The sequence below is a fragment of the Vanessa atalanta genome, chromosome 7 (assembly GCF_905147765.1).
Source record: "Vanessa atalanta chromosome 7, ilVanAtal1.2, whole genome shotgun sequence".
Taxonomy (NCBI): domain Eukaryota; kingdom Metazoa; phylum Arthropoda; class Insecta; order Lepidoptera; family Nymphalidae; genus Vanessa; species Vanessa atalanta.
The window spans coordinates 5,080,905-5,099,547 of NC_061877.1; the positions used below are offsets into that span (position 1 = coordinate 5,080,905).

General features: G+C 30.3%; 1 protein-coding gene across 29 annotated transcripts in view; it reads right to left on the minus strand.

Moving 5' to 3' along the window:
* Window positions 1–18,026, minus strand: part of LOC125065479 (glutamate-gated chloride channel) — a 62,078-nt gene extending 44,052 nt beyond the window's left edge. For 26 of the 29 annotated variants that reach the window (XR_007119627.1, XM_047673107.1, XM_047673104.1 and 23 more), the window contains exon 1: window positions 17,596–18,026. The gene's annotated coding sequence lies outside the window, so the exon portion shown is untranslated. The remainder of the gene's footprint in view (window positions 1–17,595) is intronic. The other 3 variants (XM_047673082.1, XM_047673081.1, XM_047673080.1) reach the window with 3 other exon arrangements.
* Window positions 18,027–18,643: the final 617 nt, after the last annotated feature.

The following is an 18,643-nucleotide window of genomic DNA, read 5'->3' on the forward strand; positions in this document are numbered from 1 at the left end:
CCATAGACATTAGCGTCGTAATGTGGGCATTAACGGCTATGTAACGATTCCTTACATCGCCAAATCGCCAGCAACACTGGGAACTGTGATGTTATGTTCCTCGTGCCTGTAGTTTGGTTTGAGGGTGACTGTGAGCCCATTGGCTCAAACTGGAACATGAAGATCCTCAGTATTGTTGCTTGGCGGTATTCACTTGGTGGTAGGATTAAATAAGCCCATCTAAGTAGGTACCACCCAATCATCTTAAATATAGGATTCGTAATTTCTATAAACTAAAATATGAGTACATGTTACTAAGTCTTCTTTAAGTACTAACTCTAGTCGAAAATTGATTACGTACGATAGTATCCGCATAAAATATTAATATCGAGATGTTTTGTATGCATTGCGCTTCTCCGCGATAGACGAGGGTTGGCCAAAATTAAAGCGATCATTTCCGTTGGCTGTGGAGTTATTACGTGTTACCCTTTATATCAACAAAGCATTATTAGAGTACGTGAGAAAATATTAGTTATATTAAAAACAAAACTTATTCGTACTATTGTATATAGCTTGTGAATTAGCAGTTTACATCGACAGTCAGTTATTCATTTTAATAACTTAAGTAATAGTAGTAGTAACGTACTAGTATATTAGGTAATTATCAAATTAAATGTATAGAAAATTAGTTGTGATCAGCGGCTCCGATCGGGGTTGGTCGTGAGGTTTTAATCATATAAACGTAGCCATTGTCATTCCTTAGGGTTCAAGCTTACCTTATACGATTTTTTTTCATCAAGATTTAATCAAAAGAGTAACCGACTGACAGACAGAGTTACTTTCATATATATGGAATATACTATTCCATAGAATTACGAAAAATTTTCATCAAAAAGATTTATCCAGAGATATCAGTGGCCTTTGGTTTTCCTTATTTTAGCTAAATGATGTGTACTCGTAGTAATGTCTTATTAGTGAGACAAATTTCTGGATCAGACTAATCGCCAGCGCGGCTCGAACATGCCCTAGTCTACTCGGTCACGGGCACCGGCCAAATTGGCACCACTCGCTTGGTTAATTTTATCGATCCATAGCACCCGATTGGCTTGTTATGAAAGTTCATATAGAATAACATTTTATTTATTTTTTTAATGAACCTTGTTTTACAAACCAAGTCTTCCGCTTAATGTAACATTATTTTTGGAATATAACGTTAAAATGTTGCACAGTCTCCTCACAGCATTTCATGGTTGTGAGGAGACTGCAAATAAAAAAATGAACAGGAAGATAAAATAAATTAATACATAAATACATTCGAGCAATGTTGTTTGCATTTTTGTATGTTTGTATTTCTTATTAAATTTGTGTATTTGAGAAAACGTACAAATTTAACGTTTTTTTTTTATGGTAAATCACTGGTTTTCTTACACCTTCGTATTTTATTTCCTTCCTTTGTTTTTGTATCTTATTTATTTTCCTTACTTAAGTAACTTCCTTACTAAAGTCCTTATTTTAGTTTTATAAATTATTATTTTGCAAAAATGTCGAAATCGACCAGAGGTTAGATCACGTGAATCGCAAGATTTGACCACAGAATTTCTTGTGCTCAATTGTAATTCATCAGCAGGAGTGCTCGACATTAAAGGGAAATCTTGATTAAGCTGATGACGGAAGATGCATGTTTAATGTTAAACTTTAAATGTTTAATATTATATTTATATGTTTCCAAAATTACAATAATAAAGAACTTAAGAAGACAATGATCCCATCGGCTAACGCGATACGATGGAAAAAATACAATAATAACTATTATTGTCTCGTAATACATTCTCAAGCCAGACATTCCGAATACTATGTATAGTATAAGTAAATACGCAGTAATGAGTTTGCTATATTGCGTCAAAGAATTAATATGAAACTTCAGGTGTTTAGGTTGAGATAAATAGATGTTCTATAAACAAAAGTAAAACTAATCTAAGCTAAACTAAGAATTTTATTTAATGGAACAGTTAAAAGTAATAAAATCTTTATTAAATAGCTAATTAGGTCAGTTAAAATATGATTTTATTCTAGTTTTGTTTATTTAATGTTTGAAAAGCTGATGCTCTAAATGTTTGCACTGCGAAGCAAAAATGAATTACTATATAGTTAGAAGATAAACTTCTTGTGCGAGGGTGCCTTACAATTGAGTTATTAAGTTTGTAGTATGCTGAGGAAACTTTCATAATATAGTACGTTTTAATACTACTGAGACTGAGTGGATACAAGTGCACAGAATATATTAACTCGACTTGTAAACAGAATTAGTTGCTAAATAGATTTGAAATTCGTATTATTAAATTAAGTTCATTGTAATTAACTGGGTCATATATGTTTGATTAAACAAATGATAAAACAATGCTTTGGTTAGTAAAATAAAACAAGTACTGTGTTATGACAGTTCGTTTTAAAAAATTTGCACACACACAACCATAGATTGCATTTACTTTTTTATAACTTAGCCTCAACTCATAGTTTATCTTGTCTTTGGTATATTTTTTAACATGTGTTCGACATTGTAAGAATATACATATATCAAAGAAATTTCCTGCAAAAATGAAATTACATTTTGGTTGTCTCATATTCAGCTCGAGAAATTCGCGCTTCCTAAAACATTGGAAAGAATAATGATCGTTGTTTGAAATTAATGTTACGTTATATTAGAATATGACGAAGCAATTTTGTGCTATCAAAAACGGTGACCTCGTTGGAAACATCTATTGTCAATGTGCTTACAAATTGCAATATCGGGAAATAGGCCGCATTGCTGTAATATTGGAAACGATCAATTGAATTTCCGCCTCCAAAAAATCCTCAGTCATTCTGATTTTTCAAACTTTTTCACAGTGGTCAGCATAACACCTGCTGCTTGCGTGCACCGTTTATATTACATATTATGTTAATTAGAATGGTTACAAGCTGTACTGACTGCACTGTTAGAATGATATATTTATCTAATATAAAAAGTATAGTATAATTAGGTCATTAAGAATGATATAATTTGTTGGTGAACCTAATTACGAAAAAAAAAAACTATTATTCTGTCCGCATCGCAATTTTTCTTGAAACAAATAAATAGTTTTGAAAAATTCCGATCATTTTCGATAATTGAAAAACCGAGCTAAGTTTCGGTGTATACAAAAATTTATGTATTGCGACGAATAAAGCATCGTATTATATACATATACCTATTAATATGATAGTAAAATCACGTAGAAGAGTTTTTGCAGATGACCCTTAAATTAAAGACATCTAGAGGATTTTATTAAACCTTACTCTGGTTTGGTTAAACATTCACATTTACAGTTATGTATTAAGTTTGATCTTATCATATTATAATTCATCAGATTAATGAATGATGCAAGTATGAAGCTATTTCATTAGGTTTTCTTCTTGTAAATAGGTTTAAAAGAAATATAGTAAAGTAAAATAATGAACAGCATTTTTTATTAATTGAATTTAACAAGCCAGTATTAAAGACAGACAGAAAAAACAGATTACAAAAATTATGATAATTATGAGTTTATGTGTAACATTTAGTGATATTGTAGTGAAACACATATTTCATAGACATAACTTTGAACTACAATAAAATATATAATTTGTTTAGGAGTTTGTTATTCAACATTTTGTCATCTTTATAGTCACGAAGTTATTTTATTACAGATAGGTCTATATTGTCAGATAAAAACTGGCAGCATAAAGTCTATTCATAGTGGCCTGTTTTGACTCTAACGCCAGACAACCAGGCGGCAAAGTGAATCATTTAGGTCGAGACGTTATTGATCCTACATTTTACCTTTTGAATAGGGCGCAAAATGTTGATGATATCCTAACGATTTCCTATTACATTTTGCACTAAGTATCATTGTTGCTTAACGCCAGAAAAAAATGTGAACGTAGAATCCAAAGAGGATTTATGATTCCAGCTTTTAGAACCTCTTTGAAATTCGATATTGCTGTAACTAAATTTTCCAGTTCATTTATTTGATGTGATAGATCCAGTTTTAATAAATTAAAAAAATATATTTTCGTTCTTTTTATGGATTAATCTTATTTATTGATGTTAATATTTATTGGTTATTTAATTGTTTTAAGTATATTTGAAAACAACAAGAAAATATGGTGTACGTCGATCTTGAAGCATCCCTCTAAACACAGCCAAAGAAGCTAACGAAACATTCATAGAAAATATTTAATATTATACGATATGAAGTTTAGAGATAATAAAAATACATTATGGACATTTATCCACTACATAAAACTTAAGCAACACTACATTAAAACACTACCCATAGGGCTTCGCAATGTTCAGAGAATTATGAAATAAAATATAGATATACCTATTTTAATTCATCTTAATTGCATCGCTTTAAAATATTATTTCGTAATGGAGTTTTAAATGATTAATTATTGAATATTTTATTTATTATATATCAAATAAGCATGATTATTTATGTATATGTGGTACTTCATTGTCCACGACAAATGCTATTGTGTAACATGCGAGATAATATGATTATTACGCAAATATTTTTGTCATAATGGCTTTATATTCATCAATTATTGAATACGATAGTAAATATATTCTAAGTTGAACATTAGTTGAAATTATTTATAATTGTATGGCAGAGTCAACAGGTGGAAATGACGTATCTATATTTAACCAATTTGCTCGTTACACAGTTGGGCAAATCACATTGTAATACTGGCTTCCCGCGACTAATACAAATCGACTGTTTATAATCCGTATTGTGTTTATATATTTTAATTTATTCAACATAAAAATACTTTAATGTTCAATAAATATTTTAACCACTCATCTCACTCGAGCTTGTTTGTTTTAAATTTTTGTATATTTTTGTTTTAATATACATATTTCAGGAGGCGTTTACGTATTACTTAATTGGTGACTTAATTGGTGACATATAGGGTAAGATACTAAAAAAATATAATATATGTCAAACACAGTCCATTTATTTAAATTTTATATATAGGCGGACGATCAAATGGGCCACCTGATGGTAAGTGGTCACCACCGCCCAAGTCCATAGTATCATATCCTAACCTAATCCGGAACTACAGGATCTTAATTGTTTGAAATTACACTGGCTCACTAGCCTTTCAAGACCGGAACACAGTAGTGCTGACTACCGTTTGGTGGTAGAGTAAATAACAATCCACCACCATAAAGTTCTACAGTGGTAAAATAGAAAGATGATAATATACTTATGTTCCTTAACTATGTTAGTCACGGATTTTCTAAGCTGCGAAAAGCCAACCGCGCTAGAAACATTGCCGAGCTCCAGCGTTCACTCTCATAATTCGATGAGACGTTAATTCAATACGACCTGAGAGAGTTTACACTGAGAATTAAATTTTTAGTGATGTCCTGGGGTTTATATCTACGACCCCGCACCTGCAGTCAAATACCTTTTCATTCGTTCCTTTCGTAACAAACCTATTTCTATAATTACTACGTAGTACGAAGAACTATAATTTTTGTTTAGTGAAATTAATACATAAACAATGTATATATTGTCACATTGTCTATTTGCTGCATGGAACTAAAAATTTTACTATAAACTAAGCTATATTTAGTGGAAAATAAACTTTTTGTTAAAAGTTAATTAATAGAAGAAAATCCTTCGAAAGTATTGTTTTATTTATATTTCAAAATAATATTTCTGGATGGCTTCGGGGAAATTATTGTCTACATCCGTCACAAATAATGATTACAAGTTTAAAACTTGTAACAGTTCACGCTGAAGTTTTATTTGCTGAAATATATTTTTGTAATGAAGCTTCTCGAAAAACACAGTTCGGTAACTTTATACTGTATTTTTGATTCATTTCTATTAAATGTCAATCATTTATAGTTGTAAATATATATATAATGTATTGTTTTATTTATAAAATACATAAATTTATTTATGAATATGCAAGCAATCATCAATAATGACTGATAATTAGGTACTTCATAGAAATAAAATGAAGATAGTATCTAATCGATAAACAAAGTTCATCTTAGCTGAATATCACGTGGCGTATGAGTCAGCCTCATGGAACTTACGAGATTGTCATAGAAATACATAATTATATAAATATGTTAGAGCAAGTTATGGATTATGACGTTGTAAAGGTACTGCAAATCTATCAAAATCAAAACATTCTTTATTAAAAAATTTAAGGCTTATAAAAGGCACTTTAACAGCTTCATTTTACAGTTAAATTAAATGTCAAGCTACCGTTCTTTATAAGACTTAATTAATTTTTTTCTAATATCGGTAGGCGGACGAGCAAATGGGCCACCTGATGTTAAGTAGTCACCACCGCCCATAGACAATGACGTTGTAAGAAATATTAACCATTCCTTACATCACCAAAACGCCACCAACCTTGGAGCCAAGATGGAATTTAGGAGCCAAGATGGTACGTTCCGTGTGGCTGTAGTTACACTGGCTCACTCACCCTTCAAACCGGAACACAACAATACTGAGTACTGCTGGTGGGTGGTAGAATATCTGATGAGTGGGTGGTACCTATCCAGATGGGCTTGCACAAAGCCCTACCACCATGTAAGCACTCAATACGTGAACATGGGTACTGAATATTTCTATTAATTCTATGTACAATATCTTCTAAATAAGATTCTATTATTTACTGTCTTTTTGAACATTAAACATATATTTTATTTTAATTGTATTTTAGGACTAAACAAATCTAGGAAGGAATACCTCAAATTATATATAAGGTATTCCTTTTCTTTGGTTCTGACGTGAAATGGCGACATTACATAGAAGTTGGTACTGTATAGTTTGCTTTGGGTATTTAATTGATTAAATTTAGTATGAACTTAAAGGGACATTGTATTTATACTTTGTACTGTCTATTTATTTTCTGTAAGTTGAAGCTGTTTTGTTTTTTGCCTGAATTAACTCCAGTTGTATCAAGTAATTAGAGTTTGAGAGCATTTGTGATTGCTTAATGACATTTATGCATTACATATAATATATTCTACGCGGTTGGCTAGTATTCCTTAAGAAACAAGATTGTTTTTATTTTTAAGATTTATTTTTCATACTATGAAAGAATATTAAATTTTTCATATATGTATTGTACTTATTTAAATGCATATTATTATATTAAAAGGAATATGTTATATAATAATCGAATCTGTTAATATTCATTCAAATGTCTCTAGTGACAGCGACTTTAAATTTGGAAGAGCATTTTGTTATTTTTTTTTTGTCTATGGCCAAATTTGCGACTGAGAGTGTAGTACGTTTTAATATTCCTTACTTTCACGTAAAAAGGCTTCAGTTAAAAATCAGTAGATTGATTTCATTAAAATTCAGCGTAGTGATAGGTTAATTATATAGTATGCTCATAGAAAACTTTTTATGGCCGGAAACAAAAGCGTTCCCAAGGGTATAAAAAACTTTATTTCCACGCGTCGCGTGCACTCCAACTCGTTCAAATAAAGAAAACAAAATATAATGTGTTCATTAGTTTATAAATTAATTTTGATATTGATTTTCCACGTACTTATGTTATACAAGGTGTTGTTTTTAGTGCTTAATCGTTGTCGGAACAAAGTATGTAAGGTAATTACAATGCAGAGTGATTTCGTTGGGGTCACACATGCGAGTATCTTGTTTATCATTTGTAAGTTTTGGTTTATATGCGTAGATTTCTTTTTTCTTATCTTAACTTTAGTATACATTTTTTTGATTATACAGACCCCTTAATGCATTATGAATTTAACATTTTGAGAGCAGCGAGCAAATAACACCAGCCAATAATCCCTCATAGATCGTCACAAAGGATATTTGAAACGGTCCACTGCCTGCAGCGCTGATCCAATCACAAAACAGTGCAGTATCCTCATTAAAACATTATAAACTATAAAGAATAATATTTCTGTTTCTCTTAATATTCCATTACAAGCCTTTAAAAATCTAAAGGAATGTTTTAGTAACATTTATTAAGGACTAATAAGCATCATGTCTCCTGCCTAGCTCAGTTTATTTAAACAAATACCGTTAATTAAAATCCCAATCAGATTGTTAATATACCTATAGGCTGAAATCAACTAGCTTTCGGAGAAGTATGGAGAGATCAGCCTCTTCTGCCTACTCTTCACACGCAATACTGTAGCTTATAATATTCACAAAAGTGGAATACTTCAGAAAGGTACCCAGATCTCGTACCGGGTCAGGCTCGTCTTAATATATGCATCCTGTGCAAAAACTCGGGCGCCTCGTCGATGATGGACAACTCTTGGACCATCGGTGAAGCGAATTAGAAATATTAATTGCAGTTTTGTTAAGTCTTTTCTTTTTGTAAACTTATGTTGAGCTTATTTTAATTAATGACCATATATAAATGAGTAGAGAAAGAAGCTAATATTTTCGTAATAATAGAATATCATTATTAATTACACATTTTTATGATGTTTTGTTGTTAAATCATATTTTAATGTTTATGTTACGATTCAAATGAATTAAAACTGATATAAAGATATACAGTAAAAATATTTTTGATCTTACTCAATATAGAGATTTTGGCTTTAAAAATAAATCTTTGAAAGTTTCTTTAAATCAGGGGGAATGGCTAGAACTCTGCTTGCACCGCGACTCTTATATTGCTGTCTTAAGCAATACAACTGTACCGGCTTATATGGGATTTTTATCAACTAAAACTTCTGCGATGACTCACGGCGATGCCGTTACGGTCATCCGAATCTTCCCTAAACTGAATGATAGATTGAATTTAACAAGATTAAATGCAGGAAACGAGCATAAAAGGAAGTTTCACGTTACTCTTTTTATTGTAGTTAATAGCTTAGGTACTTTAGATATCTTAAAGGCCCTCTTGCATATTTTACAAAAGGGATTAGATTGTCTAGAGTGGGACTACTTCTAACCATTTTTATTATTCATTAGACGGATTTCTGGCCCTTTCATTATATCTCGGAGTCGACTCGTTATGCTTTATTCATCTCGCAGTCTTATAATTTAAGCGAAAGGCTGTCTCTGATAATAGCAAGAAATTTCAAAACAAATATATTTTTTTAGAAAATTTCTGATGACATCATCCCTTAAATTATAATAAGTATGAAGATTTTTTTAATGTAAAATACAGTACAGGATTTTTTTAATCTGAGTTTATGTAAAATGTGATTGGGTTGCAATTCATACAAAAATTATAAGAATGGAATTTTAAGACTCATTTACTTAATAACTCAAGAATGATAGTATTTTAAAAGTATCCATTAATGATCATCAGCTATGCAAGGCCTTGCTCTCCTGATATAGAACACTTGGGACTTATTCCATCATACTGTTTTTTACAGGTTAAACTGGTGGTGCGAATTTTATCTGATTAAAAAAGCCTTTAGTTCCTCGCCTAATATGACATAAACTTCAAAAACAAATAAGACATTAAAAATAACTTTATCTTTATATTCCCTGGCACTCGACTCTTCAGGGGGTAGGGATTTGACTTGACTGAGCGAAATTTTTAATGACGTTTTTATACAATAGTATAATCTATATACGTTTGTTATGCTACAAGGTTTTTAGTAATTTCCGACAAAGAAGAAGAGAGAGATGGAGAGCCCCATATCATTTTTTGTGTTCAGCGCATCCATAAGTACCTAACGCTTCAACAACCGTGAGGTGGCTGAAACTAACCCACCATCAAATCCGCCCCCAAGGAGGCTTGGCGTTAAACAAACGGCCGACCGTAAAGTCTGCTAAATCCTTTTTCTTCTAGTTTTATACATACACTGCGCCGAACATAACAAATTGAATAAAGAGATAGATAAATAAAGAGCTAGAGTATTTATTTTTGACGATATTTTATACACACCAGCATAAGATAGATGACATTTACTTAACAAAATGTTTAAATCAGTAATGTTTAATTTGTAGTCAGCTCTTAACCAAACTACATAATATAAATATAAACTCAATGTTCTGCCATTGTTACGGAATGTTAATGCGATTGAATTTTACACGGAGGTTTTGTGTAATTGAGTTTTCTCGTTAACACCAAACCAGCATATTTGTATATTACATAAAACTTAGCATATTTGATTAATAAATACTTAATTATATGAATTTAGTTCTTGTTATATCGCTTAGTAATTAGTAGTTGCAGTTTTAGATAGACAAACACATATTTTGCTTACTTAATTATTATGTGTATTAAAAAGAAAAGGACAAAAAATAAAAGAAGAAGAAAGAAGACAGAGACAAATATACGATAAAAAATGTGAGTTATAAAATGGTCCTGTCTACCAAAATAAAGTCCATTAGAGGCAACAAAATAGAAGGTATTTCGGCTCTAAAAGCCTTGTCTGAGAATAATGTTGCGAGTCGGAAACATGGGAATATCTGGATTTAATGGTTTGTTCGACCACGCCTCTTTATTCGCACCTAAGCCTCCAATTGCTTACCATGTTACTTTTACAAATATAATTTTATTTTGTGAACTTGTACAGCAAAGAGTTCGATACTATTTCGAATTAAAATCTTCATATAAATAGTAAGTAGGTATATAATACTATGAGAACCATAAATTAATTGCGTAATTCTTGGATATTTGGATAATGCCTAATTTTTTAAATTGTTGTAAGCTATTCATATTTATAATTGGCTTCATTTGAAAAGGAGAATTTCATCTCTTTTAGTTGGCTCACTTCATTCTAATATAGCACTTACACCAATTTTAAGCAAGTACGTTTTAATGATATTCGTTGTACTTACTTAGGTACTACGGAATTTATATGAAACGCGCCTTCAATGTACGTCATTTGAACAATTTTCATTTTGACTCATTCATTATGGATTTATCATAGTATTTTTTCGCATAAAATTAAATAGCTGTGTTTTCAGTAGGTATATGCCGAAAAGCTTTGTTTTTTTATACAGTTTGGTTTGCACTCGACGATGCGTAACGAACGCAAAATTGGTCAGGAATCACATCGTGTGCCTCAAAAAAGATCTGTAAACATTCATAAAAAGCAGTATTTTTTTATGGTGTATCAAGGTTATGTAATGTTATCGATTGTGTTAACGACATTTTTTTATGAATGCCTCTTATTTGACTACACATGTAACATTCGCTTAGATAAAAAGTAATGCGAAAGTTCAAGTCGTTTTGGAAGATTACAAATCTCGCAAGGGAGTAATGGTTTCTACGTGATGTAGCGAGAGATTGCGATAGGATATTGGGTGGGGATTAATATTTCAGACGTACCTTGTAAGTTAGAGTAGTCAAATAGTAATAATAGTTTCCATAGATGATCTAAATTAATATGCAAATTACAAACAATAACAGGTGCTTATTATGTCTTTAGCTTAAAGGGTTTACCAAAATAGAAAATTACGTGAGTTTTGGAACGAAGATCTTTTACGTGGTTTACAGTAAAGTGAATCGTTTCGCAAGGAAAAAGTGTTAAATCTTCTTCAGGCGACCTTCTCCTCTCTTTCTCTTTCTCTCATCTATTATTTAAATTTATTTTTTGTCATTGTTTTAATCCATTATAACAGCAATTTTAATTCTTGTCATTTCGTTATCAAACGTTGATAATTTATTTAATTTTGTCTATTATTTAATACATTATATATGGCGAAAACATCATCGTTCAAAACGGTTGTACCACGACATACGTTTTCTTCGGTGGTTTTAAGTTTTAGTAGCGATATGAAAAATCTCTTGGGATTTATATATAAACGTCTTAGCGTATCTATATCTTATCTATGTGTATGAAATCGTAAGAAACAGAGATGTTAAATTGAACTGTAATGATAACGTTCAATAATAAAAACTATTAGACTATTTTGAATATACGGCAACAAAACTCCTCCAAATATTTATTCTATCAAAATGAAATCTGTTTTTGATGCAGAGAATAGCAATCAACCCATTCAATTAAAAAGCGCTTGACGTTTGTCGATGTATACAATTTCAAATAAAAATAAAAGTCATTTCAATCGTTACACACACGTTACTGCTGCTATTGTTCTTTTAAACGTTTCATATAATGAAGTAAACGGTGAAACAGAGCAAGTCATCTGTCATTTTATACTTGTGGAACATTAATACGTGCCTACGATAGTCGCATTTATGTTTCACACATTAAAGCCCGTGTAGTTTGAATTAGTATGTGAATACTAACTGTTGATAAGCTTAAAATCTTTAGATCAAAATTGTAAATGCTTCTTTAATTGCGAATGTACTTTTCATTTCTTGCATTCAGTACAATTCAAGGGCGAGTGCCGTACGTCTCCGTTCTAATTATAACGTTTGACATTCGCTGCCGATACGAGTGTCCAAGACAAGTATTCTCATCAAAACATTGTTTACACGTATAATATTAGATGGTGATACATAAAGTATCGTATATTAAAAATATTTTTTTTTTATGTAATATTGATATTAGGTCAAATCGGATGCGAAACATTTGTCACACAATGTTTCCTTGAATAAGAACAGCAACAAAGAAATAAAAAAAGTACTCTTTATTATGTACAATGTATGAGGAGAATATAATTCCTATTTAAAAACATCATCACAAACGCTCTTTTTTCTTATACTCTAATATTTGTGAAATTATTTGTCATAGATAAGTTGAGAATATATGTAAGCTAATTTACTTTTGTATTTTATTCACGACTGCGTACAACATTATATTTTACAGACGCCATAAATTTGCAAAGCTTTGCCAAACTCTAGTAATTCTTGCAATATATAAATACTTAATAGGACAATAGAAAGACTCTTTTAAATTAATTTACACTGAACATACACGAGATAAAAATATATTGATATTAGACTACAAGACATCGAAGAATTTAATATTCGTGTAGCCAATTCTTTTATCAGTATGTTTACTGAATTCGTTAGTTCGTTAATAATTGAATCATAATAATTATCGCAAACAACACAATACATCGTTTTTTTATATGGAATTTATAAATAAAATACATTTATATTGTACGTAAAAAAATATTTAATTTGAGAAGTTTTCACTCTAAACATGCTGTCATGTCGATATAATACGTCTTCGTTTTTAGGGTCATTAAACTTTACGCGAACAAAATCTGCCGCTACTACCTCCTCTTTTTGGAAAAATGTGTATTATTATGAAGAACATCAATATTTTATTTATTTATACTATAATAATAAGTTCAAGTGAGTATGATATGAGATATGAATCTAATTTTTATGTCACAATTTTTAAACAAAATATCGACATTCATCGTGTATAAATTACACCGTTGTAATTAGTAGATTTAAGTAATTTTCTTAAATTATATATTGCATGGGATTGTTATATTATAAATTTCCGTTAAAATTATGAACTTTCCTTTTTAGATATGTTATATTTCATGTTATTATCTTAATATTTTCGAATAATATTATATTAAATTGATATATTCTGTGTGTCGAGTCTGTGTTTTCCCACGCACAATTATTGTACAAGTGGCGGTTCGTTTGCTTGTATTAATTTATATTGTCATGTAATTGCAAATTTGTCTTTATTTAAAGTAGTTGTCATTTTTATAGCTCATCAATTATATATTCAAGGAATGCAATAAGAAAACATTCAGGAATAAAACTGCGAACGTCCGAAAATAGTGTAAAGTCATAAAAGTGTTGTTTATAAACGTTTATATAAGGCGCAAGTCGTTCCGTGGTTTACTATCTACTTATTTAAACGGAATTATATTTGAATTGAACATAAACAATACAATGAATAAATGATAAATCAAATTTATAGGTGTTTAAGCATTTTACTAATTTAGGTACGAACATAATTAGGTATTTTTACTGTTCCGTAAACTCGTTAAAAATAATTTAGTGAACGTAGATCGTTCGTTACTATAACACTAATTTTTCTTTCGATAAGACTTATTTGGACATGAAATGAATTATAAAAAAAAAACTAATCATTTGTTAAGATTTTACTTCACGATATTTTGTTAATAATGAGACAATATAACCTTAATTCAATCAGCTAATCTACTCAAGTAATATGTCCGTTCGTACTGTGTTAACACATCTCGTAGCGCAATCTACGTCATTACTTTATTTTTAAATTAAGATATCTTTCAACATCTTAATTTTTATTAATCATAACTGTAAATTGTAAACAACAATTTTTATTAAGGGGGATATATTGATTTGTAACATTGGTAATGTTTTTTTTTTATTTATTTATATTATATATTAGTGTAATAAAAAATGTTTGTAGACAATGTGGAAATCTACAATTCTTACGTACAAAGGAATCATAAGTTTTTAAGCGAATCACATGCAATGTAATATTTATGTTTTATAAGATAATATTTCGACTAAGTTCTTTGCTGTTATACAGTTATGTATAAATAAAAATATAATGGAGTGAACGTATTAATCGTATGGAGAACAAACGTGCGTGGATTTTTCGATGTGCTGAAATTAAATATTAAATTAAATGTAATTATTTAATTTGACAATAGAAAATGTGTAAATGAAATACATTTTCCTTGATTTTCCTTTCTTTTTTTTTTTCTTTTTTCTTAATTTTGTTACTTTTGTCCTAAATACATTATGGTAAGTGAACTCTATATACCTTACTCCTCTAAGAAATGTTAACTAATCTTTACACCGAATGCGCCACCCACGCTAGAAACTAAAATGAGCTAAAATGTTATGTTTCATGAGACTGTAATTACTAATTATACTTAATTCAATGAAACGTCATACCCGTCGAAGATAATGTATATTTTCCTTACATTATTTTCGAATAACTGGATACGGACAATTTATAACAGTCGGGTACATGCATGCACGACAGTTAACAGCTCACTTTGAAGAGATTGAAAGGGATTCAAATATTATTTTATTTTACCAGCGGTTGATACTATGAGACACTCCAGATATCATACCTTAAGATATTGTGATTCGTGACATAAAATATTATAGCTTTAAAAAAGTTTTTAAATGATTAACAGTCTCTCTCTTTCTTGACATAAAAGGTAAGATATTTCGATCTCAGAAAATGTCCAGCATATAATAGATATATATAATGACATTTTTTATATAATGCTCTACTGACTATTATATACATAAAAGTAGATACTATGGGAAAAAGGAAGACGATTATTACTTCTTCAGAAAAAAAACCTACAATTAAAAAAAATACAATAATTGCAAAAATGAATTAATTGATCATAACGATTACCTTATAGTATTTAATGTATATATTGTGCATTTATTCTTATAGCTTCTGGTTTCGCGAAACAAATTGGATAATATTCTGTTCGCAAAGCAAAATTGATTTATTGAATGTACTATTGTTATATATTTGTTACATTTGTGTTTGCGTTAAAGAGTGCGGTGCGATATTGCGTAACATAATCATGCCCCACGCGTGTTGACCGCAAAGAATAAATGGTGACAGTACTTTTTTTTACACACACAGCAAACTTATACGCAAATATATTAAGCTCTTAATATAAAAAAAAAAAAAACATTACTAGATATTCAAATAGTGAATAATTTATTCGACTATCTGGTATAAAAAGCTTGGAGTTTTGATAATTAAAAAAAGAGTAACCGAGAAATCGAAAAACCGAGTTAACCGCTAGCAGTACATTTAATTTTCTTAAGATATTTTTATAGTTCTTTAACAAAGCATTACATAATATAAACCTATTAGCTGAACCTGCGGCTTTACCCGCGCGATACGGTATCACTATTTTACTAAATAAACAAAAAAGCCTACCTCCTTCCTCGGGATTTAAAGTATCTCCATACCAAATTTCATCTAAATTTGTTTAAGTAGGAACAACACACAAAGTAACAGCGTGTATTAATTTCGCATTAATAATGTTAGTATAGATAATAATTATTTTGGTTGTGTTATAGGACAAAAGACTTAGCATATATAAGTATATACTTAGACCTAAATTATGACGACGAACGCTATCATGATTGTAGAATATGAAAATTGACTATTACATTCTCAATTAGTCCAAAGACCTTAACCCAAAGTTAACGATCGGTTCGTAGATGTTGGTCGAATTAATTATTAATGAACAACAGAGCGATTTAGATCATGCCAATCTATTCTAGACAGCTCGGTAGAATGTTGATGCCCCTTCCAGGTCTGTTAGAATTCTTAGAAAAGTTTCTTGAATTCTGAAAATAGCGTTTCATGTAGACCATTGCCGTGTACGGCTACAATCGATTAAGAAAATATACCTACATATTTATATTTATAGTGGCAACAATTACTTAACGTGTAGATATTTTAAATAAGGTTAAAGAATAATAAAACGTAGGTAGAATATCGTAATGTTTTCTGATGTTGAGTTATTACTATAAAAGCTAAAATTAATGTTTATATTTCGAGCATATATTTTACATATAATAAATACATAATTAATTATGATTTACTTTTTCAATTCCATATTAAGTAAGCCGTATATATGTATACCAATAATAAGTTTAACGTAAAACCAAAAAAAAAAAAATTTTTAAGACTTAAATTATAATTATGTTTAAAATTATGAGGCTTTAATACTCGTATTTTACACATCACTAGTACGTATTTAAAATTCATAAAACGTCTTGTCTTCAATCCCCTCTTAAATATTTATATTTAATTGTAGCTGAATTAACCTATAAAAGCTAACAATTAATTCTTTCACAAAACATTTCGTATATACGAATTCGGACATCTCTATGACCTACTTCTTTGAGAATACCTACTTTACGTCACACTTTGGCCGAAACCCAATATTTATAATTGCAAAAAAAAAATGTCCATAAATAGGATGTGTATCATTAAACATGTCATTGATTGTAAGCATTTTGTGTGGAACATGTTTACATATATCTATATGTTATAATTCTCGTTATACAAGCATATTGATTTTAACTAGTAAGTATTACCTATAACTTGACTGTAGTTTGTGAAGAATACCATCTAAGAAACCGTCCTAGTATCTTACGTGTTAACGAAAGCAAGGTTTTAATAATAAATTTAATTGAAAATATACATAATTAGATTCTTTATTATTATGTTTATGAGATACTTTCAGTCACTACGGTATAATACTCGTTTAATTATATATTGTTATTAAAAATAATACTCATTCTTATTCATTGTTATTAAAAAATAAATTTAAAAAACATACGCAATATTATTTATCTGTTATTAAAAAATAAATTTATAATCTGTTATGAGTACAGCTTGATATGTATATGAAATAGAATTTCTTACTTGAGTTACGTGAGCGGTTAAGTCAGACAAAGATTGTCTTTTAGACTTTACTGTTTTTAATTGGAATATTCATATAAATACAAATAATTCATGTGAATTAAAATTTGATCATTGATTGATTTATTTGAATTAGATATAGAAAAATATGCGTCAAAAATTAAAAACCTTCGTCTGAATCCATTGTATTGAAAACATTATTAAAACGAATGAATGAACTGAATTAATTGTTTTCCTTTTGCTATATTTGCAAAAGAAATACGGCTAAATAATAAAGGACGGTAAAAGTTTACCTTGCCGCTCCCACCGCAGTATCGATTCCTTCGTACCACCAGCGCGGTCCCACCGGGCACCGCCACCACTTGCTACCAAGCAAAGTAAAACAAAACAAATGAACACACACACTTAGAACGTTCGCACTATTTCATACGTAACCGGCGAAATCCGCATCGACTCACTTTTCGACACAGTCAACTTTCGAACAAAACTACAGAAAGTTACTAATTACAAGCATTAAATAATGTTGGCTTTCAAATAGGTTTTGACAGTTGATAAATAAATAAAAAAACGCTATTTTAATTGAGCGCGCACCGCGGGAAAGTTTTATGGCGATTTACGCTTCCCCATACCGTCGGCGCGCACGGAGCTGAAGTTTTCAGCGTAGCGTCTGAAGGCGAGTGTGCTTTTGTTACGCAATTCACTGCGACGCGAGTCCGCCAGGGGGCAGCGCGCCGCCTAGTGGCGCAGTGGCGGGCATGCGCACTTTCCACCTCTGCGACACATCACTACACTGTCGTTTGTTTTATTTTCAGCCACATACATATTTATTGTTCGGCATTAATAACAAATAAAGTCAGTTTACGACTACTGTTTATTATTTATTTGTAAAAACGTACATACTTTTAAAAAACTTCAGCTTTCCGATCTAACCTTAAATAGTATTTCAACGAACAAATTTTAACATTCTTTGTTTTCTAAAGCTATAGGTAATGTAAATGAGATTTTTAGCGATCGGATTTTTATAGTATATCGTTAATAAGAGCAGCTAATAGGTATGTCAGTAACAAGTATACGCTACGGGGTAAATTATTATTATTTTTAGGATTAGTTATTTGTCGCTTCGTCCTATTTAATCCATAGCGAGTAAGGCATAAGAAAGTCAATAACAAAAGTGGCTGGAGGTCAGGGCGTTAAGACATCGCGTGAACCACGATAATGGCAAACGGCAGGCGAGTTTAATCCACGTCCTCGCTTGTAAGCTAGTTTTTATTTAAAACTTTCTGGAAATATGATTTATTTTAAACAACAAAGAAAACTTAATTGAACTCGTAATTGTGTACG